Source organism: Bacillus rossius, chromosome 11 (assembly GCF_032445375.1).
Source record: "Bacillus rossius redtenbacheri isolate Brsri chromosome 11, Brsri_v3, whole genome shotgun sequence".
Classification (NCBI taxonomy): domain Eukaryota; kingdom Metazoa; phylum Arthropoda; class Insecta; order Phasmatodea; family Bacillidae; genus Bacillus; species Bacillus rossius.
The window spans coordinates 34,941,674-34,967,268 of NC_086338.1; positions in this window are offsets into that span (position 1 = coordinate 34,941,674).

Here is a 25,595-nt window from a genome sequence, read left to right on the forward strand (position 1 = left end):
TAAAATAGTATATATTTCTTTTCCAGCGATGAAGCTGTACTAATATCACCTTGACAAGCTTAGATGATCTAGGGAGAGACAAAGTAAATTAATTAACAATAAAAAAGTCGACTAAAATCATTTACAAACAATATACTTAATATTTCTTCGATTACATATTTTTCTCAATTTAATAAATGTGTGAACACAAACATTTCCTTAAATCACTATTTATCAATTTTAAACTCTCATGTACATCAGGAAAAAATATATAGTTTCAGGCATTATTAGTTGTAATGTAAAAAATTCAAAACAGTTTCTTTGTGGGATGTGGAATGCTCACTCACGATCGAAAAAAGGAGGCGCTTCGCTGTAACACAAGGGGAGGGGGAAACCATCTTTAAAGTTGTCGTTGCTCATATATTTGGATATATAGTAATCAAGCAAGTAATAACATTTGGTGGTATAATCTCCGGCTGATTAAAGTTTATTTGCTAACATGAATTCACAAATTAAACGAATCTCTAAGTACATTTGCTTATCTTTTATAGAAAAAAAATGCACAGATTGATTTTTTATCATGAATAACCAGGAGCACACTAAAAAAACCAACGAAATTCTCGCCAATAATAACCAACAGCACACGAACAATAGAAAAAAAACATTTTCTCAGTAATCACATACAGCATGCGGAGAAAATCACCAAAATATTGTCAAGAATATCCATTAATACATGTAGAATACCAATAAAGTCTTGACATAAAAAAGGCTGAAGTGCACGGACAAAAATCATCAAATTCTTGTCAGGTAAAAAAAGCAGAAGCACATGAAAAAAAAAACCCAACAAAATTCTAACACAGTAAAGTTGAAGCACACGTAGAAATCTATCGAAATTTCAGGTGAAAAAATAGGAGCACTCAGAGAAAACCATCAGGGAGAAGATGTTTAAAAACATCATAAATTATCAATTGTTTAAGAAAAAGTTCAAATTAAATCCTGCCAGATCTCTTTGCTTAAGCAACATGAGAGTTCTAGCACAAGTCAGCTTGTGAACTCTTTGCTTAAGCAAAGAGATCTGGCAGGATTTAATTTGAACTTTTTCTTAAACAATTGATAATTTATGATGTTTTTAAACATCTTCTCCCTGATGGTTTTCTCTGAGTGCTCCTATTTATTCACATGAAATTTCGATAGATTTCTACGTGTGCTTCAACTTTACTGTGTTAGAATTTTGTTGGGGTTTTTTTTTCATGTGCTTCTGCTTTTTTTACCTGACAAGAATTTGATGATTTTTGTCCGTGCACTTCAGCCTTTTTTATGTCAAGACTTTATTGGTATTCTACATGTATTAATGGATATTCTTGACAATATTTTGGTGATTTTCTCCGCATGCTGTATGTGATTACTGAGAAAATGTTTTTTTTCTATTGTTCGTGTGCTGTTGGTTATTATTGGCGAGAATTTCGTTGGTTTTTTTTAGTGTGCTCCTGGTTATTCATGATAAAAAATCAATCTGTGCATTTTTTTTCTATAAAAGATAAGCAAATGTACTTAGAGATTCGTTTAATTTGTGAATTCATGTTAGCAAATAAACTTTAATCAGCCGGAGATTATACCACCAAATGTTATTACTTGCTTGATTACTATATATCCAAATATATGAGCAACGACAACTTTAAAGATGGTTTCCCCCTCCCCTTGTGTTACAGCGAAGCGCCTCCTTTTTTCGATCGTGAGTGAGCATTCCACATCCCACAAAGAAACTGTTTTGAATTTTTTACATTACAACTAATAATGCCTGAAACTATATATTTTTTCCTGATGTACATGAGAGTTTAAAATTGATAAATAGTGATTTAAGGAAATGTTTGTGTTCACACATTTATTAAATTGAGAAAAATATGTAATCGAAGAAATATTAAGTATATTGTTTGTAAATGATTTTAGTCGACTTTTTTATTGTTAATTAATTTACTTTGTCTCTCCCTAGATCATCTAAGCTTGTCAAGGTGATATTAGTACAGCTTCATCGCTGGAAAAGAAATATATACTATTTTATGTGTAAAAACTTTTCTCTCTGTCAAGGAGGCGGCACGAGTCTAAGAACGAAGTGTGTTCCTTTTTTGTTTCTCTTCATGTGATGTATTACTGTGTTCCATAATGAAGGAATGAATGATCCTTTCTTTCTTAATATAGCATTCTGTGATAGCATTCGCAGAATTGTGATTGAAAGGGCTGTCAGTTGCGTGGTGATTCTAGAGAAATATTCAGTGTTTTATATTATTCAATTATTTTGAAATGCATTATTTTAATGTGTTTCACTGTCCTATGTTTAGTGTTTCAGGAGGTCCACCTAGTCAGAGGTGAATCTGCATTACTGAAGCGAGATAATTGCAATGCTTGCTAACGCTTCTAGTGCAGTTTCGTCTCTAAGCGCAGGGGGCTTGGACTGGCGCGCAGTCATCTCGTAGTGCATATGTTAAGTATGAGATTTGTGTGGTATCCAGACATCAGACCTATGGTTTGGGAAAAATGAAGATAATTGCGTTATAAAATGTTCTCGCATGCAAGGACTTGCACATGATGTTTCATCTCTAAAATTAACTTTGAAAATTTTTAATTTTTAGCTCCTTTTCATAAACAGATGTAAGTCTTGAGTGGTTTTCAAAATATCGTACTTCCATCTGAAGCGATGCAGGGTGTATGTATGTATGTATGTATGTATGTATGTATGTATGTATGTATGTATGTATGTATGTATGTGTGTGTAAATAACCAAGTGTCTGTATTTCATGTGCAGTTTTTTCATAAACAAATTATCATCTTTAGCAGTTATTTTAATCAATATTTCTAACCTGAAGCTGCGCACTTCGTATGTGCGGTCTCCTGCCATGTAAATAATGCCCTGTGTAATAACAATTTTTTGAGGGGTGTGGGGTGTATGTTTGCTTAGTAAAACTGTTTTGTTTTTTGATGGATAAAAGTATTAATTCTAAGTCGTTGAAGGTAAGGGCGTTCAGAGGCAATCCGTCAGCCCAATCATAGTAAAGACTCAAGTGTTGTCCGCTCGTTTTGCAGTATGGTTTCCTGGTACCATCCAATCTACACAAAATTTAAATATTATGTGTTTTAATATGTTGCCTTTGTAAATAAAAGTACATTATGTGGGCAAGTATGTATTTAATCTCAGTGCACGCATGCGCACGCATGTGTGTATAAGTGTGAGCCAGTGTGTGGTAGGATGGTTAAGTCTAACATGTAAATAAAACCTGTATGAGATAATATAATTTTTAATTTCTAGATGCAGTAACAGCATCCTAGGATGAAATTTCTACCATAAGGTTTAAGGGAAGTATATTTTGTTTGGTCTTACAGAATTTTAGCGTGATGGTGAAGCAGCATCATTGTATGAGGGGAAGAGAGGGAGATGTTTTATTTGACCAATGAAAAGAGAGCTTAAGGAAAGTCTCCTTAAATGGTTGTGAAAAGGGTTTGTTCCTGGAACATCAGCAAAATGTGTCATTCTGTGGATGTTCAACTGATTGTTCGCAATGAAATGCTAAAAAATTTTAAACGAATGTTGGTCATAATAAATGTAGGTTAAATTTTTAATGTTGTAGTTTTGTAATGTGTTCTTACTTTTAACAAATGTATTAAACTTACCCGATTTATTTTTTATTTATTTCCTTACATATCTATAATGAATATTTAGCTGTATTTTCCTCGAACTCAGCTTGAGTGCTTCGTAATGACACTTTAACGAGTCTGTTGCCGTTGACCATGACTGTTACCTGAGCGCCTCATGGCACCACAAAGTCGGGCGACTAATGGATCTGTTGTGACATGCACGGTCAAGTCTATTGTTCGGGTCCCCTCGGCACTGCGAGACGACATTTCTGAGTGATGAGTCACGATGCATGAAGTGCCTCGCGACCTAATCTCTCATCACCTAGGTCATTAGTGGTTTTACCCGAGAGTGGTTTCCTATGTTAAGTTATTACCTACATTTCTACCTCCCACCCCTCACAGACCTGCTACGACCTGCGCATGAGTCATGCTGGGTTTTTCCGAAGACAATGGTACTTCCCCTCCACATACTATATTCCTATTGGTAGGTTCGGTAAAAATACTATGTTCCTAATGGTTTTTCCAAGAACAAGCAGGTCCGCGGCTATAAAAGGCCGGGATTAGCTGTCGGAGCTTCATTGTGTTCTTGGAGTTTGAGTGAGCTAGTTCGTGTGTGAGTTTAGCTGCTACCACGATTTCTACCGCCAACGCTACTTTGTGTTCTACAGCTCCACTTCATCTTTTTCTGAGGTATGCTACATGTTTCGTTAACATTGAATGTTTCTCAGCTTTTTCGTAGGTTATCAGCTAACTAGTTTTTTCTCTGTACACTTATGTGTGGGTAACCAGGAATTGTTTAGCTTAAACTTTTAACAGTACTTTAAAATTCTAGCATTTTTGGGTTGTGCATTAGAGTAGTTTTGAGGTTATGTAATCAATCATTTTTAGTTAACATTGAATATTTTTCAGCTTTGACTTTTATCAGTACTTTAAATATTCTACCATTTTTAGGATTGTACATGAATGAAGGAGTAGCTTTGAGGTTATGTTTGTAACTTTTTTTTATTTAGTAACATTGCTAACAGTTTAGGTTAGTAAGCTTGAGGGCTAGAGTTTTGAGGTTATGTTTGCAACTTTTTTTATTTAGTAACATTGCTATCAAGTTAGGTTATTAAGCTTGATGGCTAGAGTTTTGAGGTTATGTTTGTAACTTTTTTATTTATTACATTGCTATCAAGTTAGGTTAGAAAGCTTGAGGGCTAGAGTTTTGAGGTTATGTTTGCAACTTTTTTATTTAGTAACATTGCTAGTAGTTTAGGTTAGAAAGCTTGAGGCTAGAGTTTTGAGGATATGTTTTTTTTCATGTAACATCTAGCTACATTGTTTTCTTTATTCTTATGTTATAGTTCTCCGTACGTCGAGCTTCCTTCGCGTGTTCCGTACGTTGAGACCAGTCTACCGATTGTCGAGATGGCATTTACCGCGCAGAAATGCAGTTTCTGCTCTGCTACCTTCACAGCAGCTAAGAACCGCTACCGGCACGAGCGACAGTGTGCCGAGAACCAGCATCGTGACTACCAGCAGTGCCACCTATGTGGCAAGATGGTCGCACGCAGCGACAAGATGCAGCAGCACCTGTCAACATGTACTGGTGCTGTCGCCACGACATCAGGCACCCGGTGTAGCTTCTGCTATAAGGCCTTCGCCCGTGCTGATGTCGCCAGACTACATGAGAAGTCGGCTTGCGGTCTTAACCCTAACCGCATAGCACATTCCTGCACGAACTGTGCTAAAGAGTTCGTCAGGGCTGACACTCTTCGCAACCACATTAAGGTGTGCAAGGGGCCTGCTCCGCCTCCAACAAAGAAGCAGAGAATGGCAGCAGTTAAGCCAGCAGAACTGCCTAAACCATCGACCAGCCGAACAAAGGTGGTGACCGGCGCGGGTTTGGCCAATACCCATGGCTTCATCACCGCCGAAGTGGGATTCAAGGGCAACTTGAAGACTTATGTTGCTGTAAATACGTCAAGTTCTGCCAAGGACATTTGTACGTACCTGGACTCCATCAAGGCAAAAATAATAAGCCAACTTGAGGAGGAGATTGAAGAGAATGGACCGCTGAAGTTTAATGTCGTTCTTGAGTGCGACTACGAAAAACCAGTAGATGCCTGTGAAGACAAGAGGGCCTTCAAAACCATGAATGTTCCCCTCTACGCAGTTCATGAGGTGGAGGAGGCAGTTACCGAGTCCATCTCCAAGATCTGCAAGGAGGAGGAAGATTACATGGGTAAGGGGTCCGGATGGACTTTGTCGGCCGTTAAGCGACTTCAACTCCGAATAAACAAGCTTGATCCACTCCGTGCCAGCTCCTACATTGAATTACCTACTTCCATCAAAGACAAATACGCTGTGATCAATCCGCAAAACCTCCAAGACAACATGTGCTTCAAGTGGTCAATTCTTGTTAAGTACGTGGAAGGTGAGCATCCTGAACGTGTCAACCAGCGCTACCATGACTTGGAGGGGAAGTTCAACTTCAACAACATTGACTCCCCTACTCCAATCAAGCAAATACCGCTGTTTGAAAAACAGAACCCCGGAGTCTCCATCAACATTTACAGTATCGACGAGAATCTGAACGTTGTTCCTGCACGAGTCGCTCCTGAAGAAAAAGAACATCATTTCGATCTTCTGCTCTTGGTCAATGACAATTCGTCCCATTTCGCCTACATCAATAATTTTTCTGCTCTGGTTCGGTCCCAAATCACTACACACACTGAGGCTATTCATGTTTGCAAAAGATGCTTCAAGCATTATGATGATCAGGATAGGGTTAGCGGGCTTACTGGTCTTCAGTGTTTGGAAAAACACAGTGAGCTCTGTAAACAGCATGCTGCTGTTAGGATGGAAATGCCCCAGGTTGATGAAAATGGTTTGCCTCCTGTTTTGAAGTTCAAAAACTTCCATCACAGTGATAAAATGCCCATCGTGGTATATTGCGACTTTGAAGCTATTCTGGAGAAAATCCATACATGTCACCCGAATCCTGATGAAGCATACACACTGCAGTATCAAAAGCATAAAGCGTACAGCTACTGCATTTACGTGAAAGCAGATAACTCCGTGATTCCAGTACACCTCACTTCTTCACTTCCTTCACAGCCTGAAGTGTATCGCGGTTGTGACGCAGAAGATAAATTCATATCCCGCATTGTGGAGATTGGACATGACGTGCAGAAAATATTTTCTATGTCTGTTCCTATGACTCCGCTCACACATGCACAAAACACTGCTTTTCTGCAAGCAAGGTGTTGTTGCTACTGTGGAGGAAAGTTTGGAGGGGTCGTAAAGAAAGTTCGTGATCATAATCACTTCACCGGCGAATTTATTGGACCTGCATGTAATGACTGCAACCTTCTCAGGCGCAGACCGAAAAAGATGATTGTGTTCTTCCACAACCTGGCGTACGACCAGAACTTCATTATCAGGAAGTTGGGGTACGACACTAAAGACATCTTCATCATTCCTAATTCGGAAGAGAAGTTGATAACTTTTTCCAAGAAGTTGCATGATAAGTTCAGCATTCAGTTTGTCGATACGTTCCGTTTCATGAGTAGGGGTCTTGCTTCGCTCGCAGAGTTCTTGCCTGCAGACAAGTTTGTCAGTACTGCTGAGTTTTTCGCTCCTGATGAGTTGGAGTTGGTTACTCGCAAGGGAGTCTTCCCCTACGACTTCGTTGATTCTTTTGCTCGACTAGACGATACTAGTCTTCCATCTATCGATGAGTTCTTTAATATTCTGACTGATTCTGGTATTTCCGAGGCGGATTACGCTCACGCACAAAATGTCTGGGACAAGTTTCAGTGTGCTACTTTGGGGGAGTACGCTGACTTGTACCTAAAGACGGATGTCCTGATTTTGGCGGACGTATTCGAGAATTTTCGCAGTCTTTGCTTGGAGACGTACAGTCTAGACCCGTCACACTACATTTCCTGTCCTGGGTTCGCTTTCGATGCGATGCTTCGCACCACAGGAGTACAACTCGAGCTTCTGACAGATTACGATATGTATATGTTTGTGGAAGCAGGTATTCGTGGGGGTGTAGCGCAAAGCATCAAACGTCATTGTGTGGGTAACAACAAATACGTTCCTGAGACACATGATGTGTCCAAGCCATCCACATATCTACAGTACATTGATGCAAATAATTTGTACGGGTGGGCGATGTCGCTGTCGCTTCCGATTCGACATTTCAAATGGTCAGACACATCTATTGATGTCATGACTATTCCAGAAAATTCTCCTATCGGGTACATTATCGAATGTGACGTGGAGTACCCTACTGAACTCCACGAAAGTCACAAAGACCTTCCGTTTCTCCCCATCAATCAATGTCCGCCCGGCTCCAAACAATCAAAGCTCATGACAACACTAGAAATTAAGGAACATTACATTGTACACTACAGAAACCTCCAGCAAGCAGTATCACATGGGTTGATAGTTACTAAGGTACACAGAGTCCTCCAGTTTGAGCAGTCGGCGTGGTTGGAGCCATACATTAAGCTCAACACCAATAAGCGCAAGGCTGCAGCCAACGAATTCGAGAAGGAGTTCTTTAAGCTCGCTGTAAACAGTACTTTCGGGAAACTGATGGAGAACAAGAGGCGGAGGCTCAAAATGGAGTTGGTATGTTCCGAGAAGCGGTTCAAGAAACTGGTGTGTCGTCCATCCTTCAAGGACCGCACAATGTATGAACCGAACTTGACTCTAGTCCACCTGAACCATGAGACCATAATTTTCGATAAGCCAATCTATGCCGGACTCGCAGTACTTGATCTCTCAAAAACACTCATGTACGACTTCCATTACAGCACAATGAAACCCAGATATGCAGAAAACATTCATCTGGCATACATGGACACCGATAGTTTCGTATACGAGATACAAACCGATGATTTCTACCATGACCTCAAAGCCGATCCTACACTCATGGAGAAGTTCGACACCAGCTGCTACCCTTCCGACCACCCTTGCTTCTCCCCCATCAACAAAAAGGTTGTCGGAAAGTTTAAGGATGAGTGTGGGGGGAAAGTGATGAGTGAGTTTGTCGGTCTGCGGGCCAAACTGTATGCATACAAGTGTGGTGACAAAGTTGAGAAGAAGGCCAAGGGTATCCAGCGGTGTGTGGTCAAAAACCGCATAACATTCAGTGACTACCTGGATGCCCTGCACGATCACCACACACGACGAGTAGCAGTTAGGGCCATACGCTCGAGGCAGCAGGTGCTCTATAGCGAGAGCACAAATAAGCTGGCCATAACATGGGAGGATGATAAGCGCCAAATATGTGAGGATGGCATCCATACGGTTCCCCACGGCTATGTTGGAGATGAATTATCTGTTGTATAGTTCCAGTCTTTTTGTTGTAAACAGTTTTCGTTTTTGTATATAGTTTCTGTTTTTTTTATAGCTTCGTTTGACAAGTATATTTTTCTCTCCTTGAGGGTTTTGTTTTGTACAATATATTTCTTTGATTCAGTAAATATAATTTTACCTACATATCGCTTATTATTTTTTTTAATTAATGCCCTATATTTCTCTAGGTACTTATACTTAATTTGATATCGTAAAATGATCATGTAATTAGACACAAACACCTAAAATATCTGCTTCCATGCAGCTTTTAAACACAGGAACGCAAACACGAACACTAAGAAATGATATTATACACAAACACCTAAATATCTGCTTCCATGCAGTTTTAAACACGAATACACAAACATTAATTTATTTAGTATGTTTACATGTATGATAGGACTATGAAAAATTTCTGGTCAGCTAAGATGGAGTAATAAATGTTTTTTAAATTATCATTACTTTAACTAACGCATCCACAACGACAGTATTGATAACATATATTTTAGTTAAAACCTATAAGTGATAAGACTTTAAGAAAAAATGTCGGTTACAACAACAAAGTGACTGTGGATTTTGTGGATCTTGTGGATTCTGTGGATTTTGGTCTATAAGGTTCATAACAATGTTGGTAGAGAATTGTAACTCGACCTTACATACACTAACATACTTTAGAAACCTACAACCGATGACGACACCCACCAGATGAAATCAAGATGGTAGTCTCCACTAAATAAGATGGCTGCCTCCAGCAGACAACGATGGTATATTTTTTTTCCTGATTTTCTAAGTTAATAATTATGATTTTCCAAGATGGTGGATGTAACGAAAAATTGTAACAGGAATGAGTGGGGTGTTCGATGATGATGTCATTGTAACAGAGGGGTGGGGGTGCTAGATGATGTATTTGTAATTTAGAGGAGTGGGGTGTTCGATGCGTAGGTTTTTAATTAAAATTTTATTAAATAATATTTTTAATTTTATTTTAAAATTTTGATTATTTAATTTTTTTAAATTTTAAATTTTTTTCATTAAAATCGGATAATAAATAAAGATTTTCAAGATGGCGGACGAAACTCAAAATGGCGGAATGATCTATAAAACAAAATGGAGGAAAGTTCTAGAAAAACAAAATGGCCTCCGGGTTCAAAGGTCAAGGTCAAATCCAAGATGGTCGCCGGAAATGACGTAATCCAAGATGGCCGCCGGAAATGACGTAATCCAAGATGGTCGCCGGAAGTGACGTAAACCAAGATGGCCGCCGTGGCTCCCCGGCTCCCCCACCACCCACCGGTGTCCCCATACATACTATAATTACCTACTTATAATTTCAACTACATTTCTTAACGCGAATCACGCTTAGTTTCCGCACCCGCCGCTATAATTCGCTGCCGGAGCAGCTACGTCGACTGTTCAGTCATTTTATTTGCTGTCCGAAATTTTAAAACATTTAATGAATCGGCTCCGATAAAAAGCGAAAAAGACTTGCAAAAATCCAAACTCGGTCTTTGGACCTGATGTTTGACAACACTGCCCATCTTTTCAAATTTCATTTAACTGTTAATTTTATAAAGTTTCCCTTTGGCTTTGTTAACTTAGGCTCCCGCAATTCGCCACAGATGGCACCACCGTTGTTACACAATTTTGTTTCATGCGACTTCCTTTCCATTCACGAAATTACTCCTACCAAATTCCGTAATCGGAGAATTAATATACTGCACAAAAAAAATTTTATTTGCAAAGAGACACGTGATGTTTGTTCAGGAACACCAACCACCACATAGAGAAATTTACAAACACGATTGACAGAAAAGTAACAGAAGAATACGTACGTATATCACTGAAACTACTACCGAAAAAACAAAATGTCAAATTTGACACTAAACAATATGACACAGATTTAAAAGAGTCCATTCCTGGAAAAAAAAATTGTTAGACTGGAACGAACTCGATGCAGTTGAATGAATATCAGAACAAGTAATTTCATATTTTGATTTTTATTTATCACAGTTAGTGCCCAACTTTTTAGAGGACGTTTCTTTGGGGACTCCCTTCGAAGAAAGGAATCACAGCCGGATACACTGTTACTTTGGTTTGACAGGTCACGTTATAAAATCCCGCTTAAAGGAAAAGTTAAAATATTTATTCGTCTTAATTAGTCATATCTGTCACATAGTCATTCAATATTCAATAATCCCTTTCGGCACAGCCTACAGGCGTAGGTAGATTTCGAAGTACTTGTTTCTTCTGAAATATTTTGAAAACTTCTATAAACTCTTAAAAAATTTTAAGTACTTAATGTAGCCTATAACATTATATATGTTCACCAATACTAAAAAAATGATGGATTACCATTTTTGCATATTACATGTAGCGAAAATATTTTCAAAGTTTTAAACTTAATGCTTCTTAACGAATTTCATGTTATGCCTTTAAGATACTTATACAATTAGTTTTGATCTTCTAACACTATTTTTCATCCCTTGTACTAATACGCAGTCGTATAAATTTTTTTTTCGACATAGGTTACATTAAAATTGTTATTAGTAAATTCCGACATATTTGAGACTAAGAAATTTTTAATATATATATTAATTTCACCCCTTGTTTATACGGTAATATTTAGTTTCATCAAAAAATGTTTCAGCTAAAGGTTTCAGATAAAGTTTAGGGGTTTTACAATAAATTATAATGGATTCGATAGTATATTCATTAAAAATAAGTACTGACATTTTATTTTCTACCCTTATTATTTAAACCCCTTGCAGTAATGGTACTTATTATAAAAATGGTTTCAGACAAAAGTTTTAGGTAAAAACTATAAGTGTTATAAATAATTTGAACGGATTTGATAGTGTTCCTACAAAGAAAATTAGGATTTATTTTAAATTCTACCCTTCATTTATTCAACCTTATGCAGCAGCATTTTTCATATAATCAAAAATTATTTCAAACAAAAGTTTTCGATAAATATTATTATAATTTAAAAAAAAAGCCAAATGAATTTGATGTGCCTACGAAGGGAGTAATGATTTTTTTCCTCCAACCCTTGTTTATTCTACCATTTGAAGTAATGGTTTGTAGTATAAAGAATTATTCCAGATGAAAAATGTAGATATTAGTTTAAGGTTTTACGATAAAACCGCCCAGATTTTACAGTGTACATAGTACGTAAATTATGATATATTTTTTTTAATTCTCCACCTTCATTTTTTCAACCTTCTGCAACAATGGTTCGTCTTATCAAAAATTATTTCCGACAAAAGTTTTAGAAAAATTTATAAGATTAATACTTAATTTGTACATATTCAATGTTGTGCCTACGAAAGGAGGTATGGTTTTTTTATCCTCCAACCCCTTGCAGTTATGGTTGGTCGCATCAAAACATTATTTAGACAAAAGTTTTTGGTATTAATGCTACGAGTTATATGTTCAAACGGATGTGATATTTTTCATATTTCAAATTGTCATATATATAAACTATATAAATATATATATAAACTTTTGATTTGACGATGGTTTTGGTGTCTATGGACCGTGAAACGTAAAACCATATTAAAATTTTCCTAAATTCGCATTATGATAACGGTAGTATTTCTTTGAAATTTACCTAAAAAAAAAAAAAAAAAAATTAACGGGGGGATGGTTAGCTCGTTGGTTATGAAGTACCGTGTATTTTCCGCGAAAAGATTTCGAGATTTTCTGTGTGTACAAAAATTGTAGCTTCGCGTGTGTTTCGTGATTGGTTGAGTTTCTCTCAGGTACATGTCTGCTGTCGGCGCGTATGAATCGCAGCAATTTTGTGCCGAAGGAAACTCGTCCTGATTGGCCTGGTCAAAGGTGGCAATGGCCTCTCGCGCAGTCTGCCGCCAACTACAACGAAGAAACTGTTGGCGCAGGCATACTTGATTGCAGTCTCACCAACGCTCAGATCTGTACTTTGTTTCCTGTATTAAAGGAATTTTATGAAGTAGTTTCGGAAGATTTCAAACTGAAATGCACGAAAATGTAATCTCACAAATGGCTGCATGTACAAGTTCGATTATTGCATGAAATATCTCAGTTCTGAATACCGTAATAGTTGGGTGAATTGATAATGTTTAAAGGAAGTTTAAACATATATATATTAATCCTAGCAGAACCCGTCAGACAACATTTATTTTATTTTTTATATCTAAGAATGAATGGTTAGTATTTTACCTAAAATCTTTCATGCTTTTTAAATGTTTGAATTTGTTCGAATTTATTTTAAAAAATGTTAATATTATTCTAAGCCTTAGTCCAAAGTTGATTTTTATATGCCCATGTATTAGTGCAAGTGATAAAAAATAGTGCTTGTAGATAAAAAAAATCACTATAACCTTAATATAAAAATGGTTATAAGCTATTCAATGCTGGATACATTGAGTTTATAACATCATAAACATTTTTGCTGCGTAGAATATATAAAAAACGATAATTTTGGATTATGTAATTGGAGAACATACAGGATTTTATGCACATTAAGTTTTTTTTAATGGTACTTTGAAATCTACGTATGCCTGTAGGCCGTGCTGAGATTTTTTTAAAAATTGAAATGAGATACCTGTTCTTCGAAATCAGATAGTAACACAACATTTGTATAGTCTTTGATATAATGCTTTGGGCTTTATTTTTTCTGCCGAAGAAACTAATTTGTTTTCCGTTGATATTTGAGTATAAGGAGTTTTAAAAGAAGTAGAACTTATAATTAATATTAAATTATATGATTTAGTTTTTGTTTTAATAAATAAATCCTAGTAAGTTAATACTTTTTTTTTCACAAACAAAAAAAAAAAATTGAAACGATCGAGAACGGCGAGTTATGTTTTCCCACGAAACCAGCGGGTACCAACACGTGTCTGCGGTTCGCGGTCTCTCCCGATACGACGCGTTGTCCGCGATCGTCGTGGGAGGGTCGGGCGTCGTTTATTTATTTTTTTTAAATTAAAGTGTGCCAACGGCGCGGCCCACCAATTGGCCTCGTGCTCTTTCAGTTGGTTGTCGGGGCGTGATGTGTCGCGCTCGTCGGCCATCTGGGGACGGCCGGGGCTTAAGGCTCTGCTCCACACTCCACACGTTTCACGTTTGCCTTTTCGCGTCCTTTTTTTTTTTGACGTGACAACGTCTAATAACTCAATGAACGCCGGCTGCACGCACGAAAAAGTGTCCCGTTACGCTGTGTCCCGTTACGCTCATTGTACGCTTGCGCCGCATCTATCTCTCTTCCACTCGATTGGAACAACCATCGATTTGACTTTTCCGAGGCACATTAAACTTGAAACACTCCCATTCGTTTCCTACTTTTGCTATCATCGTCCTATCCTTAACAGAATAACACAGATTGGAAGAAGTTAAATAGCAAACATGTATAAAAGTTATAGTTAAAATAATCTCTTCGTTAAAGTAATAAACATATTTGAATTGATGAGTGCAAATAAAAGTAAATTTATCAATTAAATTGTAGATTTCATTTCACTTCTTCTTTGTATCCATACAAAATAGTGATGATTCAATATAAATGATTAAATTTTATTCATAAAAGTATGCAATCATTTCATCAATGTTTTGTTATGACGTTGTCACGTTAAACTATCGTCCGTAAACCGACTTTACCGACAACCAATTTTTTTTCTTCATTGAAATTCCGTCAGGTGTTTAACTACAAAATTATAACATAGGCATACTACTTTTTTTTTGTTCCTACTTCAAAACTACATATTTTTTTAATTTGTACATTTAAATGATAAAAACTATTTCTGTGATACTGGGTTCGGGATTCTTACCCGGACACGTTGTGATTTGTGTTATCCCACGTACCTCGTACGTACATACGAAAGAAAATATAATTTAAAGTTATTTCACTAACGGCAATAAAAATCCAGTTTGAAAGAGTTAACAGAGTGAGTAAAGAGTGGAGAAATATGAGCCACTTAACGTAGTGCTAGCCTTTATCCAGGCGCCCGAAAGATGACCCAAAGACCGCCTCAAGCTGAACAACTCTCCACCAATGAACAGCAGCCCTCACGTGTGAGATACCAAACAAGACCCAAATGACACTCATTTTAGTCTTTCACATCAGTTTTCGTCGCCTGCCATGCAAATACGTATTGCAAGTGGAGAAACTATGTTCAGTTCTAAAACTAACATTTATTTCAGCGTCCTAGATTCGTGGTGTCGTCAAATTACACTTAATTCGTACCTCGTCATAACACCATTGGACCATCCTACATCTTTACAATATCTTGTATTTTACAATGGTTTCCAAATCACCTTGAAGGATGTCCTCTGGAGGTACAGCGTTCAATTGATAAACTATTTTTTTATACATGGTGAGTTTCCCCGATAGGCCTATTCATCCATGTTTACAATAAAGAAGACATTGTTGAGAGAGATACCTCATGAAAATCTTCTCTCAGGAGCCTGATTTACATAAATCTGATGCATTTCCTTCTGATGCCTCACTGCTTTGAGGTCTTCAGCTCGTCTCTCGTGCTACAATAAAACAGATCCAACAGCAATATTCAAGAAGTTTTAAAATGATGTACGTATGTTTGAAACTGTACTTGCCTATTTAAGGTATGGTCATCCGCTCTGTGCTAGGCCACCCGATGTGAAAATTCTTAAAAATTTCATAAGGGGTGGCAAGATGGCAACTTGCTCCCATGTCGACTGACAATGGTGTTCAATTTTTCTAAACAGCTTAATTCATTTATTAGGTTACGACAGGAAAATAAATATAAGTTAACAAAATGGCCTCTTCCCTCTCTTTTTCTGCACGACTGAAATCCATACGAGCACCATGTGACGTTTTTAATTGGTTCGTCGGAGTGCACTATATCGTGTAGGAAGATACGGTAAAGGCACTCAAGAGTACGCACTTAAGTTGTTTTTAATTGTAAACTTAAGATATTAAGTATTACACAAAAAGTGATTATAATAAATGAAACACTGTTACTTATAGTTTACGAAACACATATTAGACAAGCAGTTATGAAATCCTTTGCAACTGAAAAACATAAGTTTTGCATAAATTGAAATTGCGAACTCTTAGAGGACTGGTGTCTTAAGAGTGCGCACAGTGTCCTCCAAGAGTACGCATCAGCACCCATCACATTTAAAGTGTCCAGACCCTTCATAGCTTGAGCAATCTTCGTGCCACCACTGTTTACATTTTCCGCACTGTACCCAATCCTCTAAAATCGGCTCTTGATAGCGTTCATCGCAACCTGGACAAAAAACATTGTCATCAATTTATTCTTCAACTGCATGTAGGCCTACCACTGAAGTGGATGGTACAGCGGGATTGTCGAACTGTACTGCCTTCTTTACTTGTTTTCTTGTTTGAATTTTCTTAGCCGTCTTGCTTATCAGAAGAGAGTTTTTAAATGGCGATGAAGACATTATTTCAGACTTCTTACCTGCCTTTTTTCGTTTCCTTGAAATGACACACTTTGGTAGTGGTGTTATCATTGAGGGTTGAACTCGCTGTAGTTCCGCAACGGAATCGTGTTCTGCCAGATCATCAGTTTGAGTGTGGGGTTCATCAGTTTCAAGACTTGTTGAAATTTCTGGTGAGTTTGGGTCTTCTTCAGTGATGTCCAGTTGCTCTTGAGGATGGTCTGTCACTTCAGCAGGTGTAAAGTCTTCATCAGAGAAGTTATCGGGATTGAAAGGATGTATACCTGTTAATCTAAAAGCATTTATTGCATTTTCCATCGTTGCTACCCTCGTGTAAGCACTTGTGAAAATTTTTTCAATGTCATGCTGGGTGATTGCCCTCCCTGGATGAATCACCAACCACTTTTCTGCTTCTTGAGCAAAGGCTTTCTTTAAAGGCCCAAAGAAACCGACGTCTAGTGGCTGGATTCTGTGGCTAGCATGTGGTGGTAGTGACAGCAGTTTTATTAAGTGTTCTCTGCAGAAATTTACGGCTTCAATACTACAGTGTGTGATACGTGGTTATCCAATATCAGTAGCACTGGATCTTTGTCTGTTGGCTTCACGAAATCATATAAATGTTTCAGCCACTCTACCAAAAGTTCCGTGTTCATGTACCCAGTATCAGAAATCATAGGCAATGTTCCTTCTGGTGCATTTGTGTACAGTTCAGGTTTCATCCTCTTCCTGGCAAAGATCATGGCTGGAGGAACAAACGTACCAGTGGAGCTCATACAGCACACGACAGTAACTGTTTGACCTCTTTCAGCTGAAGAAACTTTACAAACTACCTTTTTCCCTTTAGGAGAACTTACTTTTGGAATGTGATTGGGTACAGTGGAAATACCAGACTCGTCCATATTGAATTATAGATGAGCCGAAAAATTATTTTTAACACAAACACTGGCCAAGTTATCAAAAAATCTCCTGCACTGAACCCTGTTAAATACAATGGCTCTCCCTAAACTACATTTCTCCGGAGTACGTAGTGCCAAAACTTGCCTTTTGCAGAAGGCACGAACCCAAATTTTACCAGCCTGTTTTATTGTTTTATGAAACCTGTGTTCAATGTTATTTTTTTCCGCGAATTCAAACGCTAAAATCATGAGCTGTTTCCTACCAATACCATAAAATCTCTTGTCTAGTTCTCTTATGTGATCAGCTAGCTCTTTCTCAATCTCTGGAGTAAAAACTTGTTAGTGACGCCCAAGAGAAGTTGGCACCGTCCCCTGAAACAAACATAATTGAATAATCGGTTAGTTGCCGTTCTATGGTGCGAGAAGTCCTAGGTAGGTTCCAATCCTAGCTCGAGCATGGATGTTGTGATGTCCCTCACTTCACCCTCACCCGCTCCTAAGATCTCGCTGTTAAATGACAGTAAAACCCTATCTTACAAGATGTTTATGCATTTTTTTAAAATTAAACGTTTTTATATTTAAAAAATGAAAGTAGGTAGCCCTAAATAGTTGATAGTTTTCTCACTCTGGAATTAAAACTATTAAGTCGTAAAATAATGTAAAACTCGGTGAAATAGTTATTATTCATCTGTTTGCAACATTTATTACCCGTCACTCCAATGATCCTCCGACAAAAATTAAATGATGCATGAAATTATCATGTGTTTAAAAAATAAGTGTACATAATGCTTTCTGCTTTAAGTCTTTTCCTAAGTGTTGACTCATTCACGCCCAGAGATGCAGCGACTTTCCTCTTGCTCTCGCCGGCTTCTATTCGTCTCTTAGCATTATCAATTAATTCTTCAGTAAAAATAAATTTCCTGTCTGATTTTCTAGTATACTTTTTGGAGGTCATTTTCGTCAGTGAAATAAATTCTGCAAAGAGAAACAGTTGAATTGTAAAAGTAATATTTTGTCATGCAGAAACGGCCTCCAAGAGTACGCAGTAGACAATTCGGCCTCTAAGAGAACGCATTGCTGCGCACTCATCGAGGCACCCACACAAGTGCAAAGTTTGTACAACAGATAGCAGCAGCCTTCACTTTGGCCGCCCGTTACCACGTTATCGTAAACAATAGACTCTAAGCTTCGGATTACCATAATATGATTCGCGGTACCTCGTTGATGTATTACTTACAAAGGCTATTATACTCTTATTCATATTTACATCAGGAGAAAGCAAATGTTATTCTTACCTCTTACATACGAAATAAACCGATTCTACAAATTTTCTTAGCGCAGTAAAGCACACACAAACAAGCTTCAAGGAGCCACCTATCTACTTCTCTGGCCAGTGCTACCAACTTAAATATATTTATACTGTTATTTTAATACGGAATCTTAATCCGTCTGAATTATGCAATGGTACACGTATGCAAATAAAAGCATTAAAAACTTCTTTTTTTAATTTAGTGCACAATTCTGATCTTATGTGTAGGGGCATGCATATTTCGCGAAAAGATTCCGAGACTAGCTGAAAGTTAAAACACCGTAGCATCGTCTGTGTTTCGTGACTAGGTGAGTTTCTTTCAGGTACATGTCTACTGTTACAACACCAATCACAGTGAATCAGTGCGGAGCAAACGCGTCCTGAGTGGCTCGGTCAAGTAAAGCAACAAATTCTCTCGCAGACAGCCACCAATCACAAGCAAGAAACCGCTCGTGTGGGTATACTTTGTTACAGTTCATTAGGTGTTCAGATTTATTCGCGAAAAATGCCTGCCCCTAACCATCGCCTTGGTTGTTCAACAAAGAGCAGTAAAATATTAACTTTGTCTTTTGGTTAGATGTCAAAGAAAGACTACCTGCTGCAGTAGTTTCCATAGAGAGACCTTCGGAAATTCTACTTCGTTTTTCCGTTTCATGGTCCCTAGACTACAAAACCACTGTCAACTCATATATGTAGATATATTTTACTATAAGTCCTGCAAATTTGAACAAATTAACAAATTATTTCCAGACTGAAAAAATAAATAGACATAGGAAAGTTTCGGTTTATTACGTAAATGTGCAGAATCGATCCAAGGGGGTAGAAAATGGGAAAGATAAAACAAAACTGAAAATTAATATAACTTCCTTTATATCAAAATAATACATTAATTTAAAAAGTATTTATATTCCCATACATACACGTAGCTATTTACAGTGAATACGAACAATAAAGAAGCAGTCAAAATGACTCCAGTGGGGGCGAAAACATGCCATATTTTTTTACGTCTCAAAGTTACGCAAAGCCGAACTGACCTTTCGATCTTTGCAGTGGGCGTAGGCTAGAACCAAAGTTGGCAACGGGGTCCCCCCCCCCCCCTTTCCCATCGTTTTGTGTGTAACTTCTGTCGCTGCTCCTGTCGATAACTATCGATGCTCTTTACGACGTTTGCGACCGTGCAGTAGTCGAAGGCGAGGATTTATTTATTTTTGTATTTGAATTTACGTCACTTTGTCCAAGACGTTGCCAGGGAAACATACAAACACATAAAACATTGCAGCAAAGTCTAGGAAGGCATTGACGGTGCCTAACGTAAGTGTGGCTTTCCCATCAGCCTAAAAATTATCTTTGAAAGATTTGTGCAATGGGAGTGCATGACTTGTAATCTTTTGGACATACGCAATCACTTTAAGAAAAAAAAACTTAACTTGCTTAACTTGCTTAATTTGTGTTTTTTGTCTTTTAGGTGTTTTCTTCAACAGAAAATGTGCTTAGCAATGACGTATGTCCAAAAGATTACACCAAGTCAGCCTAAAAATTACTTTGAAAAACATGGAAAAACATAACTTTTTATGACTGCATATTAAGGAACTCAAACCATGGAGGTATTAATAATTAGTCTATGAAGTGGATGTCTATTATAAATTAAAGTCGCTCTGGTTGTAAGTTGGTAAGCAAAACAAACTGTAGCTGCTTAAAATAATGCTTGAAGTTTGTTGAACAACTTTAAAGGTAATTGCTAGTAAGAATACTCAAATGAAGGTTTTTATCATGGAGTTGTTTCATTCCAATCTTTACCATGTTAATACTTGAAGTCAAAATGAAAAAGACCTTTTATACCTTTTTCCTATCTGCATAGGAATTCCATTTTTGGTTGTAATGAAGTTTATTGCTGAATTCTTGTAGATGTGTTTGCATTTTAAAGATTCTTCCTAGCGTTTTCTTTTCAAGCTATTAAAAACATGTATAGCTTATAAGCGTTATGTAGCTATCCAATTGCTAACCAGTTGACTTCAACTTCAGAACATATCCAAAGCAAGGAAGAGACTAATATCTTCATTGTTCTTATTTAAGTGAAATAATGATGCTAACAATGCTTCTAAAAGTAATATGATTTAAACTTTATTCTAACAACAAACCAGATGGTTGATGTCAATTATTAATATTACAAAGAAATTCGAGACGAACACTACTTACCATGACTGCAACGACACTACCATAATGACAAGTTTACGATTAATACGTTATTTAAATGATTCATGAATTGGGGGATTTTGATTTAATGCAGTTTTTTTGGGCACACGCCATTGGAGTTTTATTTTTATTATTATTTTTAGGAATTTTTCCATGACAAACAGTGCAAAACTGCAATGGCGTATGTCCAAAAACTACACTAAATTAAAGTTTACGTTTGAGTTCTTAAGAATTTACTGTCAGAATTATTTGTGTCCTTGCAATATGACTCTGTGTACAGAATACAGTATGAAATTTATATTTAATCAAAAACAATTACAGTCACATTAAGGACTAATGGCGACTGTTTAGTCGTAGTTATTACACTAAACTATACTTAAATCTAACCACGTAGACCTCTGTATAAAGGCGCATAGTTATTGTTGTGTGTTATTTTGTAGATGTAGTCGAAAATATGTATAAACGTACCATTAAAAAAATTTGGACTGTGTGTCTTCAGTCTATGATAACCTGAAAACTAATGAAAATAAATATAATAAACCTATTTTATTAATATCTTAAACAATTTAATATATTTCAAAATATAAAGCGCACGTCACTACTTTTATTTACCTTGAAAGAAAGAGAAAAAAATTGATGACTTTTTTAGTGAGTTTGGAAAAAAAATTACGTTTGAATCGTTGAATTTTGGCAATCTGTGAAGGAAAAATGTTCGAAATTACTGCCGCGAACAGTGACGCAGGCTTCACATGTGTTCTCGGCATAATCTTTGTGCTTATTTTTTTTTTTTTTTTTGCACTACCCGTCCGCAAGCATCCGTGCAAGTGATGCATGACGACCTTCTCTCGGTTCGAGTGCGCATCCGTCTCGTTTTGGACATCCGCGTCTTTGCTGAAGAGCAAAACAACCTCTAGCGCTTCACTGGTCCAGTCCCAAGCAGATCACGGACGGTGATGCGTGCTTTTATGGTCAAGTTCTTTTAACCCCTTATATATATATATATAAACTACGATTTTTCAAAATCGCAGGATAGTAGATTTTCTATTGTCACATTCGTACATTTGGCAGTAAATTTCCAAATCATTACTTTTTTTTGACGTGACGTCTAATAAATCGTTGAACGCCGGCTGCACGCACGAAAAGGTGTCCCGTTAAGCAACATTGTTCCGTTACGCTGTGTCCCGTTACGCTCATTTTTCCATTACGCTGTGTTCCTTTACGCTGTCGGGGAGTGCAGTAATAATAGGTTATGTTACAAATGACTAAAAAATTATGGTGATTCATATAATTGATGATAGATATTTGATTACAGTTTATTTATATGAAAACTTATTGATAATTATATTTAAACTTTATAGCTAAGTGCCAGTTTTTAAAATTAATTATGGAAGTCATCTACACGTGAACTGTTTCGTCGACTGTTTATAAAGTGACGTGAAAAGTTAATGTGGTTTTCATTGCTTATTACAACAACAATTTCGGCAATAAAGGTTAATTCTTGCATTTTACAAATATGATTACTAGTATAATTTGAAGTATTTATTCTTTTATAATAAAAAAAATAAAAATGATTCAATTTTATTCATAAAAGTATGCAATCATTTCATCAATGTTTTGTTATGACGTTGTCACGTCAAAATATCGTCCGTAAACGACTTTACAGACAACCAATTTTTTTTAAATCACAAACGCCTTTCTGGAGTGTGCCGGGAATGAATTCGCGTTTTGGTGCTTGCCTGGTAAGAGGGGGTGTGTTTTGTGTCGGTGAGTCGAGATGAAATGATGTGCGATGCTCGCTGATGAACATAGCGCGGTGTCGCCTTCAGACGCAAGGCTGTGGACTGGCGCGTAGTTTTCCCATCGTGCGTAGGGCAAGCATGAGATAACTGAGCAGAAACCGAAAATATCGCATGGCGGAGAAATGAAGGCAGAGTTGTAATGAAAGTCCCCTCGACTGCTTTCTCTTAAATTTTTTCCGGTAGTTTTACGCGCGAAAAAAAAAAAAAATAACACGCTTTTTAAACATTCTGTATCTTTTGGAAATATGTGCAAATTAAAAAAAAAAATGGAATACGGAAACAAAACAACTCGTCCTATCTCAACGTATTCTTAAATGTTTTTCGTGAACAGACCCAGCTTGTATATCTTGGACAGGTATTCATGTAGTACGGTTTCTTCTGAAACGTACCGGAAAGCTAAGCTCTCTGTTTTTCAAACTCAAAAATGCTGGCAACTCTCGGGTCGATTGCGAACCTCTTCTAAACCAAGATATTTTCTTACATACTTATATTCGTCGGACGTCACTGGTGACACCTATCTCCAAGCTTCGGAACTAACACGTACGCCATCCAGCAGACCGAAACAAGATGACGGCCCTCTGCAGACCACGAAATGGTGGATCGTCGCAGACGATGCCTGAGGAGAAGGGGGAGGGTCTCTCTGACTGGATCCATTTGCGTGGGGGTTTCCTAGGAGCAGTGCATAATGTGCCTGGGGTGACTGGATCAATTTGTGTTGATTCTGAAATGGCCCAGAACCCCTTCGTTCCCTCTACTAGGTAGGCGGGGGTCCTTTAACCACCTGGAGTAGGTTTCGAACGTGCGTGTGACGAAACGCGAGAGGTGGTTGTTTCCGAATGACCCGGATCAAGGCTCGGTGCGACGGGAGGAAAGGCTTTGTATAATAAAGTTGTGTCACGATGGAAAAGGGAGGGGGGAGTACATACATCAGGAAGCTGTGGGACGGCGCTGAATAATGCATCTCTGTCGGGGGAAACGCCAATTTCCATGCTCCGGTCGGCTTCCGCCTGTCTGTGGACTGAGAAAGTGGAACAGCCCCCCCCCCCCCCCACACACACACACACACCCTTCACATCAAAGAAACCATCGCGAAACAGTGAAAATTTCTATAATCCGGCACTTCCATGCCGGATAAGAGATTTTTTCCCCCGGATCATGGGATGTCAATATCATTTTGAGGGCCTCGCTCACCCGGACACACACACACACACACACACACACACACACACACACACGGTGTGAAGAAACAACGCGATTTGAAAACAGCTCAAGATGCCAGATTAGGGTCTGTTAACGAAAATAATAAGAACATGCTGAGGGTATCAAATATTTCTGTAGTCTGTGGAGAACGAAAGTGAGACTAAACCGCGTGTTATCAGAGTAAATTTTAGGCAATAAAAACCAGGCAAAACCTTTCCAATGGCCTTTGCATTACATTTATCTTCATTTCTCCGCCATACAATTACGACGAGAAGACCTTGCGCTAGAGACTGGAAAAATTCGCGGGTTCAATGACCTCCAGGATAGGCTCCACTATCCTCCACAACTCGGGCAAATGCCAACTGTTCATTGGCTGTTTACTTGTGAGTCGTCTCGAATGGTTAGCCTGTGATTCGACACTTCTATGAGGGAGGATCTCTAATTGGCCCTCATAACTCCAGATTAACAAAGAACCAATGGCAGAAGCAGCACTAAGGTATACCCAATTATTTCAATTGTAGCATTTCACGAAATGAATCCGCGAATTTGTATAGGTCTCTACCTCGCGCCAGTTCAGAGCCTTGCGCTCAGAGGCGATACCGCGCTAGAAGCACCAGTACTAGCACTGGAGTGGCGCCTATCGCGCGGGGTGTTCAAATTTTTGCGTGATACTGGTTGCACCTCTAACTTTGCAGGACTACTTTTTCTCTGGACAAGTGTTTCGTTTATGAGAATTGCTTGTTTTGGCATTAAACGCATGTCCAGTTTTTTTTCTCGCGAACACTCCTCTATATTCACTATCTTATTCCTCAAACATTTTGGAAACCCACTCGCGAGGAGAGTTAAATTTTTGGTTTTGAGCATTTGAAAGTATCTCTAATCAAAAGTTCATGATTCTATCCTCTTCATTAGATTATATAAAAAAAAATATTAGTGTGTGCTTATTTTTTTTTTTGGGCAATTCGTACATCCAAGAGTCCTCAAACGTTTCGTTCTCGTAACGTCACAATTCTGGGCAGGAACTTCAAAACGCGTTTCGTGATGATGCTTGACGAGGAGAGAAATGTTGATCGGTTTTTGACGTGATAACGTCTAATAAATCGATGAACGCCGGCTGCATGCACGAAAAAGTGTCACGTTACGCACATTGTTCCGTTACGCTGTGTCCCGTTACGCACATTGTCTCGTTACGCTGTATTTATTCTTATATTATTAAAAAAAAAGTAGCATATTTCGGCGAGTGCAGTAATAATAGTTTATGTTAGATATTGGATTAAAGTTTATTTATATGAAAACTTGTTCATAATTATATTTAAACGAAAAGTTAATGTGGTTTTCATTGCTTATTACAACAACAATTTCGGCAATAAAGGTTAATTGTTCTTGGATTTTAAAAATCTGATTAACTTACTAGTATAATTTCAAGTATTTATTCTTTTATTATTAAAATAAAAATGATTCAATTTTATTCATAAAAGTATGCAATCGTTTCATCAATGCTTTGTCATGACGTTGTCACGTTAAACTATCGTCCGTAAACCGACTTTACAGACAACAAATTTTCTTTATGTAATATAAAGTTGATACATATTCTCGGTGCTCACTAATGTGAATAATGGATGTGAAAATTATATATTTCTAAGCGTAACATAAATGCTTCCTTCTTTTTTTTTTTATTTGTTTATTAAGCGTCGGATTCGGGCGATGCAAGGTAAGCCCTCGAGGTGGTTCTGTCACGCCCCCGTCGATAGAGCGCGTTCGCGCGGGTAATTTACGACCGCTTCGTCGCCGAGTTACGGCCGCGAAACTCGAGAAAAA